Source organism: Oncorhynchus tshawytscha, linkage group LG12, assembly GCF_018296145.1.
Source record: "Oncorhynchus tshawytscha isolate Ot180627B linkage group LG12, Otsh_v2.0, whole genome shotgun sequence".
Taxonomy (NCBI): domain Eukaryota; kingdom Metazoa; phylum Chordata; class Actinopteri; order Salmoniformes; family Salmonidae; genus Oncorhynchus; species Oncorhynchus tshawytscha.
In genome coordinates this window covers 23,129,479-23,154,130 of record NC_056440.1, presented here as the reverse complement: position 1 = coordinate 23,154,130, position 24,652 = coordinate 23,129,479, and the positions used below count along the sequence as shown (strand labels likewise).

The 24,652-nt window shown below is 41.8% G+C and overlaps 1 long non-coding RNA gene across 1 annotated transcript in view; it reads left to right on the top strand.

Moving 5' to 3' along the window:
- The first annotated feature begins 7,165 nt into the window (after nt 1–7,165).
- LOC112263978 overlaps nt 7,166–24,652 on the top strand; it is a 56,592-nt gene continuing 39,105 nt past the window's right edge. The window contains exon 1 of the long non-coding RNA XR_002955565.1: nt 7,166–7,352. This is a non-coding gene — a long non-coding RNA (uncharacterized LOC112263978). The remainder of the gene's footprint in view (nt 7,353–24,652) is intronic.

Here is a 24,652-nt window from a genome sequence, read left to right as displayed (position 1 = left end):
ACAAATGTGTTATCTTGGTTTCTACAGAAATTAGCGACTGAGCTCATCTGAAAAAGTTTGTTTGCAACAAAGTTAATTGGTAAGGAATACGACTACAGTGTTATTTCAATGTACGCCTGTATCCCTCTTGAAACACTTTTAATGAATGGTGCGCTTCACCACTGTCCTTGTAGATCAATAAAGAATAACACAGCATTAACTGGCTCCTACAAGTTAACAACATCTTCCTTTTCCACCATCACCACTCCTTCCTTACCGCTCACCTTCCAACGTCTAGCGAAGACATGATGCAACTTTATTAATCTGTCACTCCTGTCAGAGAGCAGTGAGTACATCTCCCCACGGCTCTTCTGGTATGCGGGGCAACCATCCCTAATGCGCCACAGACGGACATACGGTAGCGGTGGTTGCGTTGGATGCCACAACAACACTGCAAGACAAGGGCATCAATGACAGCAAAGGCAGGCGGCAGCTCTGTGTCTCCCCCCCCATCAAAACATGGCTGAGTCACTCTGCTCCACTTCGCTCTGCTCTACCACGCAGCGGTACTCCGAGCTGCTTTCCCTCACCCCCGGGTCGCAGCACTTCATCTACTCTCGCTCCTATCACTGTCTGTCTGGCAGTTTAAACGTGCCCCTGGACCTCCAGGCTCAAGTCTTTCCCTCCCAGCACTTTGACTGCTGTGATCGCCCGCCACAGACGTTCCCTTTTCTTTGCTCTGGTCCCTGGAAATAAGCTCTGTATGGTGTTACCCTCTGGGGTCAGTCTGAGTGGATGGACTTCAGAAACACACCTAAAACACATAAATGTAAATGATGTCTGAGTGTTGGAGTGTGTCAATGGCTAGCTGTAAATTAATAAAACAAGAAAATGTTGCTGTCTGGTTTCCTTAATATAAGGAATTTGAAATGTTTTATAGAATTTACTTTTACCTTTGATACTTAGGTTTATTTATAAACAGATACTTTTAACTCAAGTAGTATTTTACAGTGTGACTTTCACTTTTACTTGAGGTATTTTCTATTAAGGTATTTTTACTTTTTTTCAAGTAAATGTTATTTTTCCACCACTGACTGTAATAAAGAAAGTTGTCCTCCAGCCTTTCTCAAGCTTCCCTCCATTACATCTCTCTAGCTACGCAGCAACTGAAGCCCTGGCATTTCCTGCAGATGAGAGAATCTGTAATCCCCCCAAACACACACAACCACACACACTCACACACACACGCGCACATACACACAGTGTGATGCGGCGATGCCAAGCTGTGCTCTTTATAACTACTACACAGCTCCATCTCCAGGCCATCAGATGCCAAGCCACTGGCCTCCTAACCCAGCCGTGAGGGACAATTAAGTGAGAGAAGTGGTGGGCGACCCTTCCATGCCTTGTTGAGCTTGACCCGAGTCCCTGAGTTCTATGTGTGACAGGGTATTCTCAGTATCAATCCTTTGTTCCCTCACTCTACAGCGTGAGGGGAAGTCACAAGGAGAAAGAAGCCAGGTCTGTCAGTGGGGGTAGAGACTAGAGGGCATCCTCTCTCAGTAACTGAGCAGGGTGCGATGATGGATTGGGAGAGTGTGTTTCAGCCACTGCAGGGGCCTGATGAATGCACCTCTCCTCCACTGAGTGTGATCTAACCGGAGTCCCAGCATGAGATAGCTAGCTCTATTGCCTGGAGCACTACACACCCAGCTAAGAATTCTAGGGAGAGAGAACGTTTCTGTAATGTTACTTGTAATGTTCCCTTAATGTATGAGTGTCCAGTTTTCCGTTAGTTATGGGAACATTATATCTACGTTATCGAAAACCTTCGGATAACTTTTTTGCATGTTTTGGTGTTAAAGATAGAACATTCTCTTAATGTCAAACAGAACTTATTTAGAACGTGGTTACAATGTTCTCAGAATATACAACAATAATGTTCTAGATGTGTTTTATGGGAGGTTTCAAGAACATTAAGGTGTCCAGTTTTCTGAGGTTAGGATAATATTAGTGAGGTAGGGGGGTTAAATGAAACAGTTAGGGGGCATCAAAATGTACTGGGAGAGGGGTGGTTCAAAATATGGGAGGGTTGTCAAATGTATCGTTTTGCTTTGGGGAGGGTTCTGTGTTTTTTTATTGGACACGGGAGGGTAGCGCGTTTTTCACCTGGTTTACATTTGCTCTTCTGTTCATATTTTCAATGGCTTGACTTACTTTTGATATTTCCCTAATAAAGTTTAGAAACGTTTGAGAAAGTTTGATCTGCTGTGGCTATTATTAAACTTTAGCTACTGCAGGTCTATGATATGAAGGCAGTGCGCCCCGGTGCTCCAACTGACACCGACAGTTGAATTTGAGGTGAGGAAGAATGTTTCAGCCCTACCAGAGTTACTCCTATAATCGAACAATATAATGCTTATCTTTATACAAAATATTCTGATAGAATAATTTTTTGAAGTCTGTATCTGTTTAGCAGACGCAGTAGCCATCTGACATAAAGAAATACATGGCGGTGTTGTAGCATGCCACCAGCATATCTCTCTCTATCTCTGGGGTTAGGCTTAAACTTCTCTTCCTTTACACTGAGTGTACAAAACATTAAGAACAGCTTTCTAACACCTAATACAAGGCCCATGTTGCTTCCAATGCTTCCCAATTGTTTCAAAATGTCTGGATGTCCTTTGGGTGGTAAACCATTCTTAATACACACGGGAAACTGTTGAGTGTGTAAAAACCCAGCAGCGATGTAGTTCTTGACACAAACCAGTGCGCCTGGCACCTACTACCAGACCCCTTTCAAAGGCACTTAAATCTTTCGTCTTTCCCATTCACGTTCTGAATGGCTCACATGCACAATCCATGTCTCAATTGTCTCAAGGCTTAAACATCCTTCTTTAACCTGTCTCCTCCCCTTCATCTACACTGAATGAAGTGGATTTAACAGGTTACATCAATAAGGGATCATAGCTTTCACATGGATTCACCTGGTCAGTCTAAATCATAGAACATTTTGTACACTCAGTGTATTTATACAGTATACTGTATATATACACAGTACCAGTCAAAAGTTTGGACACACCTACTCATTCAAGGGTTTTTCTTAATTTTTTACTATTTTCTACATTGTAGAATAATAGTGAAGACATTACAACTATGAAATAACACATATGGAGGTGTGTTGGGCCATTGTCCTGTTGAAAAACAAATGATAGTCCCACTAAGTGCAAACCAGATGGGATGATATATCGCTGCAGAATGCTGTGGTAGCCATGCTGGTTAAGTGTACCTTGAATTCTAACTAAATCATAGACAGTGTCACCAGCAAAGCAGCCCCACACCATCACACCTCCTCCTCCATGCTTCACGGTGGGAATCACATGCGGAGATCATCCATTCACCTACTCTGCGTCTCACAAAGACACGGCGGTTAGAACCAAAAAACTAACATTTGGACTCATCAGACCAAAGGACAGATTTACACTGGTCTAATGGCCAGTGCTCATGTTTCTTGGCCCAATGAAGTCTCTTCTTATTATTGGTGTTTTTTAGTAGTGGTTTCTTTGCAGCAATTCAACCATAAAGGATTCACACATTCTCCTCTGATTCACGGCATTTTCCTCTGAACAGTTGATGTTGAGATGTGTCTATTACTTGACCTCTGCGAAGCATTTATTTGGGCTGCAATTTCTGAGGCTGGTAACTCTTAATGAACTTGTCCTCTGCAGCAGAGGTAACTCTGGGTCTTCCTTTATTGTAATGGTCCTCATGAGAGCCAGTTTCATCATGGCGGTTGATGGTTTATGTGACTGCACTTGAAGAAACTTTCAAAGTTCTTGAAATTTTCCAGATTGACTGACCATGTCTTAAAGTATTGATGGTCTGTCATTTCTCTTTGCTTATTTGAGCTGTTCTTGCCATAATACGGACTTGGTAACAAGGCACACCTGTTAACAAGGCACACTTGTTCATTGAAATGCATTTCAGGTGACTACTTCATGAAGTTGGTTGAGAGAATGCCAAGAGTGTGCAAAGCTGTCATCAAGGCAAAGGGTAGCTACTTTGCAGAATCTCAAATATAAAATATATTTAGAGTTGTTAAACTTTTTTTGGGTTACTACATGATTCCATATGTGTTATTTCATAGTTGTGTTGTCTTCACTATTATTATACAATGTAGAAAATAGTAAAAATAAAGAAAAACCCTTGAATAGGTAGGTGTGTATATATACAGTACCAGTCAAATGTTTGGACACCTACTCATTCAAGGGTTTTTCTTTATTTTTACCATTTTCTATATTGTAGAATAATAGTTAAGACATCAATGCTTCGAGTTCGTTGGTCCCTAAATCTGCACCAGTAATGCTAGTTTGGTGTGCAACGACCGGTAGTGGTGAGTATAACCAGAGATACTGGAATATAATCAACGCTCTGGTATAATTTAGCTAACAATGTTAGATAATGTTATTGCTAGTTATTATGGTAGCTATCTTTTGATAAAACCAGAGGCTAAATAACGTCAGCTAGCGAGGTAGGTTACCTATAGTTTTAGTTAACATTAGCGTAGTTATCTAAATACTTAGTTAAGTCGGATTTGCAAGTGTATTGTCTAGGGACAAACTAAATAATGGATGTAGCTAATTCATGTCTCTGACTAATACAGTGAAATAGGAGCAACAAACCGCAACAGCGTCACCGGCCTGAATCTAATCCAATCTGGAGCAACAGTTAGTTTACAATTTAGGGTTTCCACTAGTTGCCACAAAGTCAAAAATGGCTATATCTTAAAAATGTATGAAATCAAAAATATGTTAGGCATAAGGTTAGCAATGAGATTAAGGTAAGGAATAAGTTCAGGGTTAGGTTTTAAATAACATTTTAAGACAAATTGTAGAAATAGGTGGTCAGTATGAGTTGTGCCTGTATTAACTAGTGACATACTAGAATTAGATTGCCATGAAAAGTATTTGTCCCCTTTCTCATTTTCTCTATTTTTGCATATTTTTGATACTGAATGTTATCAGATCTTCAACCAAAACCTAATATTAGATAAAGGGAACCAGAGTTTATAAATAACATAACTTTGTTAATTAAATAAATCAAATAAGTATGTAACACCAATATTCCCCTGTGTGAAAAAGTAATTGCCCCTTACACACGATAACTGATTGTGCCACCTTTAGCTGCAAAGACTGCAACCAAATGCTTCCTGTAGTTGTTGATCAATCTCTAACATCGCTGTGGAGGAATTTTGGCCCACTATTACATGCAGAACTGCTTTAACTCAACAACATTTGTGGGTTTTCAAGCATGAACTGCTTGTTTAAAGTCGTGCCACAACATCTCAATTGTGGCACCGTTGGTATGAGGTTCTTACTGTAGAATGCTATGTTTGGTTTTCTCCAGACATACTGGTACCTACCTTGTCCAGAAAGTTAATTCAAGTTAGCCAAGAAGCACCTGGATGATCATCAAGACTCTTGGAAGAATGTTCTATGGACAAATGAGTCAAAAGTATCACTTTTTGGACGACATGGATCCAATGTTGTGTTATTTGTATACACAAGTTCCCTTTATCTAATAATAGGTTTTGGTTGAAGATCTGATAACATTCAGTATAAAAAAATATATGCAAAAGCAGAGAATTTGGAAGGGGGCAAATACTTTCTCACAACACTGTACTACCCTGATGAGAGATGGCTTCATTAACAACGGTAATGTGTTATTTGAAAATGTGTATAAAAATATGCCTGGTTTTTAATTCAACTAGTAGGTTAATCACCCAGCCAAGCAGATACAAGTAGTAGTCATTTTGTTTGTGAAGTGCATTATCAAAAAGCTTTGTCCTTAATAACAAAATGCAATGTACCACTTGGCTGTCTATTGTGTTACCCTGTCACATGCCCTACCAGTCAACACCACCTCATAAGATGATGAAGTACATTGGTTATGAGGATTGCTTGCTGCAGATGTCTGAGGGATGTTCATTTTGCAGCCGAACATGCAACATAGAGGAGACCAGCAAGGGAACCATCAGCATCACGCTGACATGCCCTCGCTGTGAGCATTCCAATGAGTATTACAGGGAGGACACTTAAATCAGGTTGGTGGCATTTCACCTGGTCAAAGGTCAAAACAGTTTTGTCCCAATTTACCTTCATAACCTAGCATGGTGGAACCAGCATGATCGCTGCGTTAAACATTCTTTCACTTCAGGTATTATCATATCTGAAGTGAAATAGAAAGGTGAATGCAGCAATCAGGTTGGTTCCACCATGCTAATCAAAACCACCACTGGTAATGTAATGTGTGTGTGTGACCGACCAGTATCTTTGAGTGGCCAGTCACTGTTCTACGCTGCCATGCCCATCAATGGCGCGCACGCAAAGACCTTAGCTCCAGCCTCACCTCTTGCTTACTCACCAAAGATCGTCAAAAGTGAGACCATAATTAGGTAGGTTTAGTCTAACCTGATCAAATTTCAATATAGTATATGTTTGTTTGTCAGATATCACCTACCCAAACTGCAATTGGTAATAGAACAGTGGCTGTATGTGTTCACAAATGCATCTATGGAGTCAGCACTGGAGACTTGCAAGATGATGTGATGTCCAGACTGACAGACGGGCTTGATACTGGCGTCTCTAAATGGAGTGAGGCCTGGCACTCGGCATTAAAATTTTACAAGGTACACTTTTACTTCTACTGTATTTTTTATTATTTAATTTAATGTTATCAGTGAATATGGGGAGGGATACATGCTGTGTGTTCTGCACCAGGATCAGGGAGCTTCTGTAATACACAGAACATCACACAGGAAGATATGACCACTGTCATGTTTGCCAAGGTAGCTCCATTACCACCAGACAAAATGCCAATAGACACAGTATCTGTATCGCTTGGGAATGACAATGAAAGTTTTAAAGGTACACATTGTTATATGAGCAGAACACTGCTTCTATGGTATTATGTAAATAGTTTTTTATTCTACATAGACCTGTTGCTACATTTCAAACTTATCAAAACACTTAGTTTAGAATATCTACATAAATTCAGCAATTGCAGTCTCATATTACTCTGTAGGCTACTGACCTATTCAAAGCTTCCTCCGGCATCTCACCATACATCTGCCTGTAGTTATTGAACTTAACCTGTAGGAGGTTTATTGAGTGGGGGGAAACAGCTACGGGCAGTGGGTGTGCCTTGGTGGTGGAAAGGACACACCCACATCAAGCCACACCCCCAAGCCAACTCAAGTTTGGCTTGGCTTCTGTCATGGTCGCCAGCATTTCTTGAGGAACAAGCAAAAAAGAGCCCAAATCAGTGGGTGCAGTTCCCATTTAAGTTCTGAGAACATGGTAACCACGTTCTGGGTAAGTTCTGTTGAGATTAAGGGAATGGTCTCTTGTAAACATTCCTATGGAAATGTTAGTTAATGACCTAATGAGACTCTTAAGGGAACGACCTCTAAAGTTGTGGAAATGTTTGTTGTTAGCTGGGCAGCCAGGCAGACGGGCATGGAGGCAGGCAGACATGCAGGCAGAGAGGCAGACATGCAGGTAGACAGATGGCCTATCCTTTACACAGATAGACAGGCATGCACATGTTGCTTGGCTGGCTGGTGAAAACAGATAACCCTTCCCCAGTCCATTTGTTAGCAGGTTTGTGTGTGAGACTGTGAGTCTCTTAATGGGGAGATATTTCAGTGTCACCATGGAGCTGGGTGGGAGTCGGTGGGGGCTCTCAGCAGTACTGATCAGGCCCAGTCCTCCAGTGTCTTCCGGGGCCTGTAATCTGGCACATTTTATAGGTGTCTTTTAATTAGCGCCTGATGAAGACTTAGAAAAAATGGCTCTGCTGATCAATTGAGCACATCATGAGATAATGCCCTTATAAAGATAGCTAGGCTGTGTGGGGGAAGCGAAAGGAAGAAGTGTGAAAATATAAATTGGCCAGGAAGTGTTGCACTGTCTGTACCCAATAACTTCTTTGTATGTATATTGCTGTATGATAGGAATCTCAACGAAGTGTGTCTGTCACATTGTAAGGGTTGGTGAGTGTGTGTATATACTGCCCTCTGCTGTCTTTACTCTCACAATCTCCTTCACACATTCACTCATACGTGTACTGTGTGTAAAGATGTGCCCTTGTGCAAGAGTGTGCATACACAAACATGTATGCATTCATGCACGTACATAATTTGATTAAAATCAAATCGTATTTGTCACATGCTTGGTAAACAACAGGTGTAGACTACCAGTGAAATGCTGACTTACAAGCCCTTCCCAACAATGCAGAAAGTAAATAGAGAAATAATAGAAAAGTAAAACACGTAATTAATAAAAGTACTAAGTCGATGTGGAGGGATACGAGGTAATTAAGGTAGATATGTACATATAACTAGGAATAAAGTGACAGATAAGGGGGCCAGCCAACGAGAGCGTACAGGTCGCAGTGGTGGGTAGTATATGGGGCTTTGGTGACAAAACGGATGGCACTGTGATTGACTGCATCCAATTTATTGAGTAGGGTATTGGAGGCTATTTTGTAAATGACATCGCCGAAGTCGAGTATTGGTAGGATGGTCAGTTTTACATGGGTATGTTTGGCAGCATGAGTGAAGGATGCTTTGTTGCGAAATAGGAAGCCAATTCTAGATTTAACTTGGATTAGAGATGTTTGATGTGAGTCTGGAAGGAGAGTTTACAGTCTAACCAGACACCTAGGTATTTGTAGTTGTCCACATATTCTAAGTCAGAGCGGTCCAGAGTAGTGATGTTGGACAGGCGGGCAGGTGCAGGCAGCGATCGGTTGAAGAGCATGCATTTAGTTTACTTATATTTAAGAGCAATTGGAGGCCACGGAAGGAGAGTTGTATGGCATTGAAGCTCGCCTGGAGGGTTGTTAACAGTGTCCAAAGAAGGGCCAGAAGTATACAGAATTGTGTCGTCTGCATAGAGGTGGATCAGAGACTCACCAGCAGCAAGAGCGACATCATTGATGTATACAGAGAAGAGATTCGGTCCAAGAATTGAACTCTGTAGCACCCCCATAGAGACTGCCAGAGGCCCGGACAACAGACCCTCCGATTTGACACACTGAACTCTGTCAGAGAAGTAGTTGGTGAACCAGGCAAGGCAATCATTTGAGAAACCAAGGCTGTCGAGTCTGCCGATGAGGATGTGGTGATTGACAGAGTTGAAAGCCTTGGCCAGGTCAATGAATACGGCTGCACAGTATTGTTTCTTATCGATGGCGGTTAAGATATCGTTTAGGATCTTGAGCGTGGCTGAGGTGCACCCATGACCAGCTCTGAAACCAGATTGCATAGCGGAGAAGGTATGGTGGGATTCGAAATGGTCGGTAATCTGTTTGTTGACTTGGCTTTCGAAGACCTTAGAAAGGCAGGGTAGGATAGATATAGGTCTGTAGCAGTTTGGGTCAAGAGTGTCCCCCCCTTTGAAGAGGGGGATGACGGCAGCTGCTTTCCAATCTTTGGGAATCTCAGACGAAACGAAAGAGAGGTTGAACAGGCTAGTAATAGGAGTGGCAACAATTTTGGCAGATAATTTTAGAAAGAAAGGGTCCAGATTGTCTTTCCCGGCTGATTTGTAGGGGTCCAGATTTTGCAGCTCTTTCAGAACATCAGCTGAATGGATTTGGGAGAAGTAGAAATGGGGAAGGCTTGGGCGAGTAGATGTGGGGGGTGCAGTGCTGTTGACCGGGGTAGGGGTAGCCAGGTGGAAAGCATGGCCAGCCGTAGAAAAATGCTTATTGAAATTCTTAATTATAGTGGATTTATTGTTGACAGTGTTTCCTATCTTCAGTGCAGTGGGCAGCTGGGAGGAGGTGTTCATATTCTCCATGGACTTTACAGTGTCCCAGAACGTTTTTGAGTTTGTGTTGCAGGAAGCAAATTTCTGCTTGAAAAAGCTATTACGGTTACAGAAGTCATCAAAAGAGATCGCCTGGGGAATAGGAGTGGAGCTAGGCACTGCAGGGCATGGATTCACCTCTACTTCACCGGAGGAACAGAGGAGGAGTAGGATAAGGGTACGGCTAAAAGCTATGAGAATTGGTCGTCTAGAACGTCTGGAAAAGAGAGGAAAATGAGGTTTCTGGGGGTGATAAAATAGCTTCAAGGTATAATGTATAGACAAAGGTATGGTAGGATGTGAATACAGTGGAGGTACCCTAGGTATTGAGTGACGATGAGAGAGATATTGTCTCTAGAAATATCATTGAAACCAGGTGATGTCATCGCATGTATGGGTGGTGGAACTGAAAGGTTGGATAAGGTATAGTGAGCAGGGCTAGAGGCTCTACAGTGAAATAAGCCAATAAACACTAACCAGAACAGCAATGGACAAGGCATATTGACATTAAGGAGAAGCATGCTTAGTCGAGTGATCATAAGGGTCCAGTGAGTAGTGAGGTTGGTTGGGGTCACAGTGATTCAGACAGCTAGCCGGGCCATCTGTAGCAAGCTAGCATAGGATGGAGGTCTGTTTTTAGCCACCTTGTGCGTTTCACACACTGATGTCAGACATGCACCTACCCCTGTGCTCTGTTGCTCATGACTGGGATGAATGCAGGAGCAGAACAAGACACCCTCTTTTTGACTGATGACTGACATGAGGGCATGTACGTGATAGACCTATCTGGCTTACATGATTATGATGGTCATAATGCTTCCTGACAGTGTCATAAAGTGTATTTTCTTCAAGTTATTGAAAATATGATGAAAAATACATGACTGTGAAAAATGTATTACAACAAATACAAAGGATTTAAGAAACTTTCAAACAAAGGAAACTTCTTGGTAGGAGAGAAATAAATCAATTAATGTGGGTTTTGACGCTCTTATGTTCATGTCATAACTAGCCATAAAATAAAGCAATATATATCACAACAGGTGTAAATCTATCGGTCATGACAGTGTTATAACCATGTTACAAGTTATATAACACTGGGTGTCAAGTAAAGTGTTACCGGATATTGTCAGTACAATAATGCAGATGTACTGTGTGAACATACAAAGGGAGTGTGATGTACCTCATTAACCACTTGAGGGCAGTGTTTTATCACAAGGAATTTGTCAACTTCATTAATCGACATTCCTTTAAGACAATAATTCACATGACCTAATTAAACCATAACACTACTCTGGACTGGATGTGAAATATCCAGTCCAAATATCCACAAATAGTTAACAGGTTTGAAGTGACAAGTGTTATGCAATAATATGTATCTATATTGTAATTGCAATGTACAGTAGACCTAGCATATTTACTATGTAAAACCAAGTTTAAGGGTCACTTGGAATAGCCTAAATTGACCAAGAATAGATGTGTTGTTTCCTCAACTTCAGTTGTGCGTGTGTTAAAAATTATCATAATACTTAAAGTATAAATATAGTATTACAAAGTATTTTAAAAAACTGAGAATAAACATTTATCTTCCAGGAATATGCTGACAGCAAGCATATGAGCATAGCTAATGACACATTTGATCTATGAAGGATAGAAGGATTGATGTTCCACATGTTGCTATTATAGATATGTTCTTGATTCATGATATAATCAGTTTACTGACTCCATAAACACATGTATTTATGTTTTTGTCTCTTTGATAGTTTGCAGTTGAAAAAGACAAGTTCATGGGAGTATTTATTTGGATCTCAGTTAGCTTTGGTAGATTGCTTTGGAAGGATCTACTCAACCTTCCACTTCTTCACGGCTTGGAGGATCAATATTTTATCCACTGTCGTCTACACGGCTGCATGGCAGTACGCTACTGCCTGAATAACAGATGTGGAATTTGAATATTATTGACACAGCAATCTGAATGAGTTGAGTTAAAATATCAGTATTTTGGTGATGCATTATATTGATTATGTTACATTTTGAATTGCTGTTTAACACACTGAAATCGGTGTTATTTCACAATTGATTTACAGTATCAAGCTGCAAGGTGTTTCATTTTACATTTGGAGCACATCAGTAAGGGATCACTTTCTATACAGACATTTAGCCTGGGCACTAGTCGGGATGTTACAGACAGTATTACTCAGCCTATGCCAGTTACAGTACTGTATGTAGATATCCAAGCCCCAAATATCTTACTTTTATACCTGACTTAACCTTTTTTTTAAGGAATTAAATTCCCTCCTGTGCACTTGTTGGATTTGAGCTGCTTTCTTTCCATAAAGCCCATATGCTCCAAAATGAAATCGCAGCCCAAAAGTTTAAACCCCTTAGTCTCTGGTAAGGAACAGCTTCAAAGGGCCATCTGGTACACAACCCAGCCAGGGAGAGGATTATCCTCCTTGATATCCTGAATTAGAGCAACTTTAGTTATATTACCACAATACTACAGAGGACAGATTTTGACACTGTGTGAGGTGAGCCAGAGCCTACATCTTGGCCACAACATGCATAGGGACTGGTTTGGAAATGCTGCAGTGTAGCCATGCATATCCAGTAACTTGCAGGTGCAGAGTATAACAAGTAAAAAGATGAAAGAAAGATAGCTAGATACTATACCTTCACACTGTTTATTGCTCCCACAGTTTTAATGTCCAAATTTTCGACCCGGAGGTCTTTGTTACAGCGAGATGTTAACCGACATGGCCCCCTATTCCGCCATATAGTGTACTACTTTTGACGAGCACCCTATGGGCCCCGGTCAAAACGAGTGCAGTATACAGATGTAGGATCTTAATTTGATCACTACTGTTTCTGAGAATCTTGTTGAATAGCAGGAAATGCAAACGTGTAGTGTATTCAATGTTCAAAAGGCTTCTATAGTGAGTAATTTCCAATGTCTGACTGGATTTGCCCTACCGAAAAATCAACCCCTGCAAATAATGTCCATTAACTATAATCCATATAATAACTCACATTTCCTGTTGCTGCAGGATTATTGTCCTCCTGTAGCAAACGGTCTCAAACTAAGATCCTTCATCTGTAGGGAATAGGGTGCTATTTGGGACGCAACCAGAGGGATGACTTCCTGGTAGTAAATGCCACTCTACAGCACCTGTGTGATCTGCGTGCAATTTTTTAAATATGCATGTACAGTGCCTTGCGAAAGTATTCGGCCCCCTTGAACTTTGCGACCTTTTGCCACATTTCAGGCTTCAAACATGAAGATATAAAACTGTATTTTTTTGTGAAGAATCAACAACAAGTGGGACACAATCATGAAGTGGAACGACATTTATTGGATATTTCAAACTTTTTTAACAAATCAAAAACTGAAAAATTGGGCGTGCAAAATTATTCAGCCCCCTTAAGTTAATACTTTGTAGCGCCACCTTTTGCTGCAATTACAGCTGTAAGTCACTTGGGGTATGTCTCTATCAGTTTTGCACATCGAGAGACTGAAATTTTTTCCCATCCCTCCTTGCAAAACAGCTCGAGCTCAGTGAGGTTGGATGGAGAGCATTTGTGAACAGCAGTTTTCCGTTCTTTCCACAGATTCTCGATTGGATTCAGGTCTGGACTTTGACTTGGCCATTCTAACACCTGGATATGTTTATTTTTGAACCATTCCATTGTAGATTTTGCTTTAAGTTTTGGATCATTGTCTTGTTGGAAGACAAATCTCCGTCCCAGTCTCAGGTCTTTTGCAGACTCCATCAGGTTTTCTTCCAGAATGGTCCTGTATTTGGCTCCATCCATCTTCCCATCAATTTTAACCATCTTCCCTGTCCCTGCTGAAGAAAAGCAGGCCCAAACCATGATGCTGCCACCACCATGTTTGACAGTGGGGATGGTGTGATGAGCTGTGTTGCTTTTACGCCATACATAACGTTTTGCATTGTTGCCAAAAAGTTCAATTTTGGTTTCATCTGACCAGAGCACCTTCTTCCACATGTTTGGTGTGTCTCCCAGGTGGCTTGTGGCAAACTTTAAACGACACTTTTTATGGATATCTTTAAGAAATGGCTTTCTTCTTGCCCCTCTTCCATAAAGGCCAGATTTGTGCAATATACGACTGATTGTTGTCCTATGGACAGAGTCTCCCACCTCAGCTGTAGATCTCTGCAGTTCATCCAGAGTGATCATGGGCCTCTTGGCTGCATCTCTGATCAGTCTTCTCCTTGTATGAGCTGAAAGTTTAGAGGGACGGCCAGGTCTTGGTAGATTTGCAGTGGTCTGATACTCCTTCCATTTCAATATTATCGCTTGCACAGTGCTCCTTGGGATGTTTAAAGCTTGGGAAATCTTTTTGTTTCCAAATCCGGCTTTAAACTTCTTCACAACAGTATCGCGGACCTGCCTGGTGTGTTTGTTGTTCTTCATGATGCTCTCTGCGCTTTTAACGGACCTCTGAGACTATCACAGTGCAGGTGCATTTATACGGAGACTTGATTACACACAGGTGGATTGTATTTATCATCATTAGTCATTTAGGTCAACATTGGATCATTCAGAGATCCTCACTGAACTTCTGGAGAGAGTTTGCTGCACTGAAAGTAAAGGGGCTGAATAATTTTGCACGCCCAATTTTTCAGTTTTTGATTTGTTAAAAAAGTTTGAAATATCCAATAAATGTCGTTCCACTTCATGATTGTGTCCCACTTGTTGTTGATTCTTCACAAAAAAATACAGTTTTATATCTTTATGTTTGAAGCCTGAAATGTGGCAAAAGGTCGCAAAGTTCAAGGGGCCCGAATACTTTCGCAAGGCACTGTATATGTATTAATGCATTTTATTTTTAAATGGGGGCAGGCGATCGAAGTGAGAAGGATTATTTAAGATACTGTTTGAAGAGGTATGGTTTCAGACGTTTAAGGAAGATGGGCAGGGACTCTGCTGTCCTAGCTTCAGGGGGAAGCTGGTTCCACCATTGGGGTGCCAGGACAGAGAAGGGCTTGGACTGTGCTGAGCAGGAGCTGACCTCGTGTAGGGGTGGGAGGGCCAAGAGACTTGAGGTGGCAGAACGGTGTAGGGTGTAGGGTTTGAGCATAGCCTAAAGGGAGGGAGGGGCAGTTCCTGTTGCTGCCCCGTAGGTAAGCACCTTGGTCTTGGAGTGGATGCGAGCTTTGACTGGAAGCATTTGGAGTGTGTGGAGGAGCGGGGTGACATGGGAGAATTTGGGAAGGTTGAAAATCAGGCTGGCTGCAGAGTTCTGGATAATTTGCAGGGGTTTGATGGCACAAGCGGGGAGCCCAGCCAACAGCGAGTTGCAGTAGTCCAGACGGGAGATAAGTGCCTGGATTAGGACCTGCGCAGCTTCCTGTGTGAGGTAAGGTCTTACTCTACGGATGTTGTAGAGCATGAACCTGCAGAAGTGGGTCACTTCTTTGATGTTTACAGAGAATGACAGGGTGTTTTCCAGGGTCATGCCAAGGTTCTTTGCACTCTGGGAGGATGAGACTGTAGAGTTGTCAACCGTGATGAAGAGGTCTTTGAGTGGATAGAGGGAGGAAGAGCTTTACTTGGCTTGTACACATCCTGAGGTCCTTTGCTGGAGCTCAAATGCAATCACTGCAGTGAAAGGCCAGGGAAACATAAAAAAAACAGGACAGTCATAATTGCCTCAGTGTTGAACCCATCAGAGCAGCCACACAATGCAGAACACAGCTGTGCCATCATTCAGGGTGGTTCGATTGATTTCAGCATCAAAGTAGATAGATCAATGTGGGTAACTGGTATATTAAAGACATGCTACAGAACTTTGGCGATTACTAAGTATTTTTTAAACCTCTAGCTTTGGACTGGATGTGTCCATGCATAATCTGAGCCAAATTACTGTCTTACCTCAATTAGTTTGAAAGCAATTGTTTCTCTGAAAACTGGGCTGTGCCATTTCCCTACATTTTCCCCCAACGTGGGCGAGCCTCCTAGCAATTCGAGTTCCAGCCTATGAGCTTCAGCCCCTCACTATTTAAGTGGCATCTAGCAAGATGCACACAGCAGCAGAGCGAGACAGAGAAAGCAATGACGTGGTGCACATACTGTATCTGTACTTATATGACATTGGGGTATTTTCACAACCCAATAGATGGGTTATGGCTGTTGGGTCGTTTTGTTGGGTTATGTTCTGCATGTTGGGTTGTTTTTGTATTAATTGCTGCAACCTGGTCTCAGAACATTTTGTGTTATTCTGTACATAAATCTGAGACACACCATTTAGGATGATATGTTACGTTTCATATGGTATGTATTAATTTGTGGATGTCCATCACCCATTTGGTTGAATATGTTATGAATTACAATTTGTGTTATATGTTATGAATTTGCAAGCGTACAATATGTTATGAATTTGCAAAATGTATGATATATTGCAAAATTGCTAAACATATGATATGTTACGAATTCTGGCTAGGTGACTAACATTAGCTAGCTGGCTAATGTTAGCTAGGCTAGAGGTTAAGGTTAGGAGTTAGGTTAAGCGGTTAGGGTAAGGGTTAGCTAAAAGGGTTAAGGCCAAGAAGTTGCAAAGTAGCAAACATGTAGTAAGTAGTTTAAAAGTTACTAATTAGCTAAAACTGTCTGTGATGAGGTTTGAACTCTCACCCTTTGGGTTGCTAGATGTTTGCATTATCCGTCCACCCATTCATCCTGACCCTAAGTGACCATCTGTCTTATGTAACCATACCAAACGTAACATATCATACATGCCATGTTTTTAAACTCATACAAATATGTTTATTTTAGTCTATTCAAACAGACCAAGATACTTGTCGATACTGAGAACGGAATGCATATGTTTTTAAATAACATTCTTAGAATGTTCCCTGAACATTACTGAAGTTTTCTTGTATTTTTTCGGGAATGTTTAACCTTCTTGTAACAATTTGAGAACAAACCTGCAGGAAACGTTATGTTGAAGTACTGAAATTCCCACGGAAGATCGTTGTTTCTTAACATTATCTGAACTATTTGAGAACATTCCCAATGTCAAACCGGGTGGAGAACATTCCTAGAACATTCCCAATGTCAAACCGGGTGGAGAACATTCCTAGAACATTCCCAATGTCAAACCGGGTGGAGAACATTCCTAGAACATTCCCAATGTCAAACCGGGTGGAGAACATTCCTAGAACATTACCAATGTCAAACCGGGTGGAGAACATTCCTAGAACATTACCAATGTCAAACCGGGTGGAGAACATTCCTAGAACATTACCAATGTCAAACCGGGTGGAGAACATTCCTAGAACATTACCAATGTCAAACCGGGTGGAGAACATTCCTAGAACATTACCAATGTCAAACCGGGTGGAGAACATTCCTAGAACATTACCAATGTCAAACCGGGTGGAGAACGTTCCTAGAACATTACCAATGTCAAACCTGGTGGAGAACATTCCTAGAACATTACCAATGTCAAACCTGGTGGAGAACATTCCTAGAACATTACCAATGTCAAACCGGGTGGAGAACATTCCTAGAACATTACCAAAGTGTAAATGACATGTAATCATGTTTGAACTTTTACGAAACGTTTTGTTAAAGTAACTGAAATACAAAGAAAAAGATATATAATTGTCAAGTTAAATGTGCTGAGAATATTTCAAAGCCAACCAACTATCCTGCTACATTCCCAGAAAGTGGTATGCAAAATAACCATAGCACAACCACGCTCTCACCAAGCTATAAGAAACATATGGCTCTCAAAACATTATGTACTAGCTAGTTCGTTCTCAAATCTGCAAAACAGTTATCTTATAAATGTCCATGTCCAGATGCAGATGGTTCTACAAACACCAGAGAGAACTAAATGCTGATTTGAGAACGAACTAGCCTCCTCCAGTAGTATAAAACTACTGGAGGAGGTTCCTCGCCATCTTAGCTGCCACACATCTTGCATTTCCAATCATCTTTGCAGGAACTAAACGTTTCTATTCACACGGCCGCAGCCACGTGTAAAAGTAATTGACTGCGCGTCTCAGTGTGACCAAAACAAAGATCTACACACGCAAGAGCCATACCTCGCTAGACGCTAAACATGGATTAACTATTTTATATGGTGTTTGTAGAAACACCTGCAACAGTACACTGACATAAGATAACTCTTTTCCGGAATCGAGAACTAAGAGTATTGCCAATACCAGGTTAGTTGAAGAATCTACAGTATGGTGGCGGTTTGTATGGGCATAACAATGTCCTGATCCAATATGTTTTCCTGATCACATCAATACTTTGAGATTTGTTTGAAATGTAGTATCCCCTATAGGCCCATTTGGCGATGCGGCCCTGAAGATGTCAGTGTAAATGATACGCCCCTAATACAAGCTGTAAGTATACAGGGTAAATTATTACACATACTGTAATATTAACATTTCTACTTCTACTATCCGTTCAGCACAGAAATGCTTCCCTTATCCATGATAGTGAGACATTACTAAACTTTCTTTGTTACTTTTAAAGCGACAATAACAAAGCATTCTCCTAGCCCGTATCGGTAAAAAGCTGAGGGATGGGGCTGGAGAAATGTAAACGCCTTTATTTAACTAGGCAAGTCAGTGAAGAACAAATTCTTATTTTACAATGACGGCCTACACCGGACAAACCCGGATGACGTTGGGCCAATTCTGCGCCGCCCTATGGGACTCCCAATCACAGCTGGTTGTGATACAGCCTGGAATTGAGCCAGGGTGTCTGTAGCGACGCCTCAAGCACTGAAATGCAGTGCCTTAGACTGCTGCGCCACTCTGGAGCCCTGCGACTGATGCAGGGACTGACCATCCATGATATCAAAAATATAGTTATAACCATGTTTGAGGCTATATAGTATTTGTTTACATATACTTTGTTTACAAACATTGGATTAAAACAAGTTTATATTCAAGCAATAAGGGCAGAGGGGGTGTGGTATATGGCCAATATACCAACGGCTAAGGGCTGTCCTTACACACGACGCAATGTGGAGTGCCTGGATGCAGCCCTTAGCCGTGGTGTATTGGCCATATACCACAAAACCTCGAGATGCCTTATTGCTATTATAAACTGGTTATCAACTTACAAGAGAAAAATACATGTTTTATCATACCCATGGTATATGGTCTGCTATACCACGTCTTTCAGCCAATCAGCATTCAGGGCTCGAACTACCCAGTTTATAATTTGGGTTCTGTAAAGGGTACGACAGTTGAACTAAGCTCATGAGGCATTCATACGTTATATTCTTAAAGAATCAATAGGTACATATAGTACACATACCAAAAATGGATGTGGCAACCGCAGATTGCCCCTTTAACGTTGGAACCAACGAGCGGTACCTCCAGCAGGCAGAGCCAAGATCCATTCGTCCACCAGCTCGGGGACAAGCTACACTGCTCACAGCCCTGTATAATGTTCAATGTAATTGTATTTAGTGGACAGGTGCTTTTGTATTGTATAACTTTATTTAGTGGACCTTTTGGAACTTAGTGTATTTGTCGTGTTTGAACTTTTATTTGACATCCCATGTGTTATGGATAGGGAGGGTGAATAGTGTGGATGAGGTATTAATGGGAATGTGTTTAAAATGTAAAGGTATAACATGGCAGCATAACACTGCACCTCATGCACATGTGCTCTGGTTGTGTCCAAAACTAAAAGGCTATTGGTATGCTATTTTTATGCAATATCCAATATAACACAAGTATCTATAAGTCCTGACCCACTGATACTTTAGCTACAGTATCTTTAGGAAAACTACTGGTAGTTCTGGAATAACAAAGGTGGACGCAAATGCCTTGGCAAATGCCTGTCTGATTGCTAGAAACCTGATTTTGACCCACTGGAAAAACCCAAACCCAGAATCTTAAAAATCAATGGGTTAATAGCATGTTGCATTGGAGAAAATTAAATGTACACTATGTGGATCTACACATTTATTTTACAAGACACGGCAACCTTCTCCTTCTTTTGTTGAAAACGATACCAGTGTCTGATTATGTACCTGAGTTTACATTTGTACTCGTGTATACGCTGTGTGTACAAAACAAACACCTTCCTAATATTGAGTTGCACCACCTTTTGCCCTCAGAACATCAATTTGTCAGAGCATGGATTTGACAAGGTGTCGAAAGCATTCTATAGGGATGCTGGCCCGTGTTGACTCCAATGCTTTCCATAGTTGTGTCAAATTGGATAGATGTCCTTTGGGTGGTAACCATTCTTGATACACACAGGAAACTGTTGAAAACCCCAGCAGCGTTAGTTCTTGACACATTCAAACAGATGTGCCTGGCACCTACTACCATGCCCCATTCTAAGACACTTAAATATTTTGTCTTGCCCATTCACCCTCTGAGTAGCACACATTCACAATCCAGGTCTGAATTACCTCAAGGCTTAAAAATCCTTCTTTAACCTGTCTTTTCCCCTTCATCTATCCTGAAGTGGATTTAACAAGTGACATCAATAAATCAAATCAAATGTATTTTTATAGCCCTTCGTACATCAGCTGATATCTCAAAGTGCTGTACAGAAACCCGGCCTAAAACCCCAAACAGCAAGCAATGCAGGTGTTGAAGCACGTTGGCTAGGATAAACTCCCTAGAAAGGCCAAAACCTAGGAAGAAACCTAGAGAGGAACCAGGCTATGAGAGGTGGCCAGTCCTCTTCTGGCTGTGCCGGGTGGAGATTATAACAGAACATGTTCATAAATGACCAGCATGGTCAAATAATAGGTCTGGGACAGGTAGCATGTCTGGTGAACAGGTCAGGATTCCATAGCCGCAGGCAGAACTGTTGAAACTGGATCAGCAGCACGGCCAGGTGGACTGGGGACAGCAAGGAGTCATCATGCGTAGTCCTGAGGCATGGTCCTAGGGCTCAGGTCCTCTGAGAAAGAAAGAGAGAATTAGAGAGAGTATACTTAAATTCACACAGGACACTGGATAAGACAGGAGAAGTACTCCAGATATCACAAACTGACCCTAGCCCCCCGACACAAACTACTGCAGCATAAATACTGGAGGGGTCAGGAGATACTGTGGCCCCATCCGATGATATCCCCGGACAGGGCCAAACAGGCAGATTATAACCCCACCCACTTTGCCAAAGCACAGCCCCCACACCACTAGAGGGATATCTTCAACCACCAACTTACCATCCTGAGACAAGGCCGAGTATAGCCCACAAAGATCTCCGCCACGGCACAACCCAAGGGGGGCGCCAACCCAGACAGGAAGATCACATCAGTGGCTCAACCCACTCAAGTGACGCACCCCTCCTAGGGACGGCATGAAAGAGCACCAGTAAGCCAGTGACTCAGCCCCTGTAATAGGGTTAGAGGCAGAGAATCCCAGTGGAAAGAGGGGAACCGGCCAGGCAGAGACAGCAAGGGCGGTTCGTTGCTCCAGAGTCTTTCCGTTCACCTTTACACTCCTGGGCCAGACTACACTCAATCATATGACCTACTGAAGAGATGAGTCTTCAGTAAAGACTTAAAGGTTGAGACCGAGATTGCATCTCTCACATGGGTAGGCAGACCATTCCATAAAAATGGAGCTCTACAGGAGAAAGCCCTGCCTCCAGCTGTTTGCTTAGAAATTCTAGGGACAATTAGGAGGCCTGCGTCTTGTGACCGTAGCGTACGTGTAGGTATGTAAGGCAGGACCAAATCAGAGACATACGTAGGAGCAAGCCATGTAATGCTTTGTAGGTTAGCAGTAAAACCTTGAAATCAGCCCTTGCCTTGACAGGAAGCCATTTTTTGGTTCTAGTCAGGATTCTAGCAACCGTATTTAGCACTAACTGAAGTATATTTAGTGCTTTATCCTTGTAGCCGGAAAGTAGAGCATTGCAGTAGTCTAACCTAGGAGTAACAAAATCATGGATGAATTTTTCTGCATAATTTTTGGACAGAAAGTTTTTGATTTTTGCAATGTTACGTAAGGGATCACAGCTTTCACCTGGATTCACCTTGTCAGTCTGTCATGAAAAGAGCCTGTGTTGCTAATGTCTTGTACACTCAGTAATATATATTGTCACTCACGTCATATATATATATATATATATATATATATATACATGGCGTGAACACCAGCCTCAACGTCAACAGTGAAGAGGCGACTCTGGGACGCTGGCCTTCTAGGCCAAGTTGCAGAGAAAAAGCCATATCTCAGACTGGCCAATAAAAAGAAAAGATTAAGATGGGCAAAAGAACACATACTCTGGACAGAGGAACTCTGCCTAGAAGGCCAGCATCCCGGAGTCACCTCTTCACTGTTGACGTTAAGACGGGTGTTTTGCGGGTACTATTTAATGAAGCTGCCAGTTGAAGAATTTAGGCGTCTGTTTCTCAAACTAGACACTCTAATGTACTTGTCCTCTTTTTCAGTTGTGCACCGGGGCCTCACACTGTTTTTTTACTCTGGTTAGCGCCAGTTTGCGCTGTTCTGTGAAGGGAGTAGTACAAAGCGTGGAATTGCCTTAATTTCTCAGAAGAAGAATAGACTGATGAGTTTCGGAAGAAAGTTCTTTGTTTCTGGCCATTTTGAGCCTGTAGGTAAACCCACAAATGCTGATGCTCCAGATACTCAAATAGTCTAAAGAAGGCCAGTTGTATTGCTTCTTTAATCAGCACAGCAGTTTTCAGCTGTGCTAACATAATTGCAAAAGGATTTTCTAATGATCAATTAGCCTTTTAAAATGATCAGCTTGGATTAGCTAACACAATGTGCCATTGGAATACAGAAGTGATGGTTGCTGATAATGGGCCTCTGTACGCCTATGTACGGTGAGGGAAAAAAGTATTTGATCCCTTGCTGATTTTGTATGTTTGCCCACTGACAAAGAAATTATTAGTCTATCCTTTTAATGGTAGGTTTATTTGGACAGTGAGAGACGGAATAACAACAAATAAATCCAGAAAATGTCAAAATGTTGTAAAAAATGTTATAAATTGGTTTGCATTCTAATGAGGGAAATAAGTATTTGAAATAAGTATTTGACCCCTCTGCAAAACATGATTTAGTACCTGGTGGCAAAACCCTTGTTGGCAATCCCAGAGGTCAGACATTTCTTGTAGTTGGCTACCAGGTTTGCACACATCTCAGGAGGGATTTTGTACCACTCCTCTTTGCAGATCTTCTCCAAGTCATTAAGGTTTCGAGGCTGAGATTTTCTATGGGATTAAGGTCTGGAGACTGGCTAGGCCACTCCAGGACCTTAATGTGCTTCTTCTTGAGCCACTCCTTTGTTGCCTTGGCTGTGTGTTTTGGGTCATTGCCATGCTGAAATACCCATCCACGACCCATTTTCAATGCCCTGGTTGAGGAAGGAGGTTCTCACCCAAGATTTGACAGTACATGGCCCCGTCCATCGTCCCTTTGATGCGGTGAAGTTGTCCTGTCCCCTTAGCAGAAAAACACCCCCAAAACATAATGTTTCCAACTCCATGTTTGATGGTGGGGATGGTGTTCTTCGGGTCATAGGCAGCATTCCTCCTCCTCCAAACACGGCGAGTTGAGTTGATGCCAAAGAGCTCCATTTTAGTCTCATCTGACCACAACACTTTCACCCAGTTGTCATCTTAATCATTCAGATGTTCATTTGCAAACTTCAGATGGGCATGTATATGTGCTTTCTTGAGCAGAGGGACTTTGCGGGCGCTGCAGGATTTCAGTCCTTCACGGCGTAGTGTGTTACCAATTGTTTTCTTGGTGACTATGGTCCCAGCTGCCAAGATCCTCCCGTGTAGTTCTCCCGTGTAGGGATGATTCCTCACCGTTCTCATGATCATTGCAACTCCACGAGGTGAGATCTTGCATGGAGCCTCAGGCCGAGGGAGATTGACAGTTATTTTGTGTTTCTTCCATTTGCAAATAATCGCACCAACTGTTGTCACCTTCTCACCAAGCTGCTTGGTGATGGTCTAGTAGCCCATTCCAGCCTTGTGTAGGTCTACAATCGTGTCCCTGACATCCTTGGAGAGCTCTTTGGTCTTGGCCATGGTGGAGAGTTTGGAATCTGATTGATTGATTGCTTCTGTGGACAGGTGTCTTTTATACAGGTAACAAACTGAGATTAGGGCGCTCCCTTTAAGAGTGTGGTCCTAATCTCAGCTCGTTACCTGTATAAAAGACACCTGGGAGCCAGAAATATTTTTGATTGAGAGGGGGTCAAATACTTATTTCCCTCATTAAAATGCAAATCAATTTAAAACATTGTAACATGTGTTTTTGTTGATTTTTTTGTTGATATTCTGTCTCTCACTGTTCAAATAAACCTACCATTAAAATTATAGACTGATTATTTCTTTGTTAGTGGGCAAACGTACAAAATCAGCAGGGGATCAAATACTTTTTCCCCCTCAATGTAGATATTCCATAAAAAATCTGCCGTTTCCAGCTACAATAGTGATTTACAACATCAACAATGTCTACACTGTGTTTCTGATCAATTTGATGGTATTTTAATGGTCAAAAATGTGTTTTTCTTTCAAAAACAAGGACATTTCTAAGTGACCCCAAACTTTTGAACGGTAGTGTACGTTCAGATCAACAGTGTAAAAACTATACAAAAGTACCGGCAAATCTCTTTAAGGGGAGGGAATATGGTGTGGAAGGAGATGTGAAACCACTGTAAACAGTTTTCTTATAAACAGTGTACTACACATCAGGATGCTAGCATGAAACTGTGCCCTTGTCTGGGCCTGGTCTGATTCATAGACCTGCTTAACCTTTTGAGACAATTATTACTACACTCCTCAAATAGCCAGA